This window comes from Coenobita brevimanus, chromosome 25 (assembly GCF_032717465.1).
Source record: "Coenobita brevimanus isolate Jiangsu-jjx chromosome 25, ASM3271746v2, whole genome shotgun sequence".
Lineage (NCBI taxonomy): Eukaryota > Metazoa > Arthropoda > Malacostraca > Decapoda > Coenobitidae > Coenobita > Coenobita brevimanus.
Window position 1 is genome coordinate 34,747,886 of NC_136978.1, and position 1,066 is coordinate 34,748,951.

Here is a 1,066-nt window from a genome sequence, read left to right on the forward strand (position 1 = left end):
GTTTCAGTTATTCCACATACATCCACTTTCGCACCCTCAAGCACCTGGACAATCTCTCTCTCTTTCACCTCATCATTCGCTCCCCTTACATTCCACGTTCCAAAAACCATGTTCTTTGTCCGGTCCTTGGTCGTCATCATTTGGTCAGTCCTTGTCAGTTCAGAAGAGAACTAAAGAAAAAAGAGAGAATATCTGGTAATGGAGCTAAGGAGACATACAGGAGCCAGTGGTTTGCATTCAACAGCATGTGGTTTCTGGCAGACAAACACAAGCCACACAGGACATAAGACACTGGAATCGAGGTAAGAAAATATGTATATCATTGTACTACAGTTATTTTATTTTGTCCCATATACAGTACACTACTTTGGTTACATAAAACAACACACAGTTGGAAATACTGGCATACAGCAATGTCACAGCAAGGCGGTCTTGGCCGATATTGGCTGCCTAAAGTTTGTGTCATGTTTACTTCTATGTGTGCCAATCATATGCAACAAATGCTCGAACTCAGATCTGGGTATCTGAAAGAAATTATGAAATACTCCTTTTTCTTGTACTGTAGGTGGCAAAAGACGGGCATCATCCTCTGTTAAACTGTGCACGAGACCCGGCTGTCCCACATTGTTCCCGTTATGTAATAAGGACAGTCTCACCGAGACTCTACGTCGGGGTCTCCTCCGATGCCCACACAAAATAACTACTGCAGCAGCTGCTGCTAAGGCGTTCTTGCATGCCGACATGACCTTCATGTCTACAGAGACAAGTGTGGACGGCCTCACCAGGTCGCCTCTTGTTGCCAACATTTTGCCAAAAGTTTTACATGCACTGTTACATACATTGTCGTAGATATGTATCCAAATGTCGACTGCGGTGTATAGGGCAGTGTTTTCAACTTGTCTGAAGACCAAATGTCGCCAGTGTTGACGCACCATTACTGTGACTAAATTTGGTGTTGATGGATAGATGGATGAATGATGGATGGATGTATATTCAAATAGATAATATATTATGGATAAAAATACGATAATGGTGTAAACTCATCTTACCTCCCTTATAGCCAAAA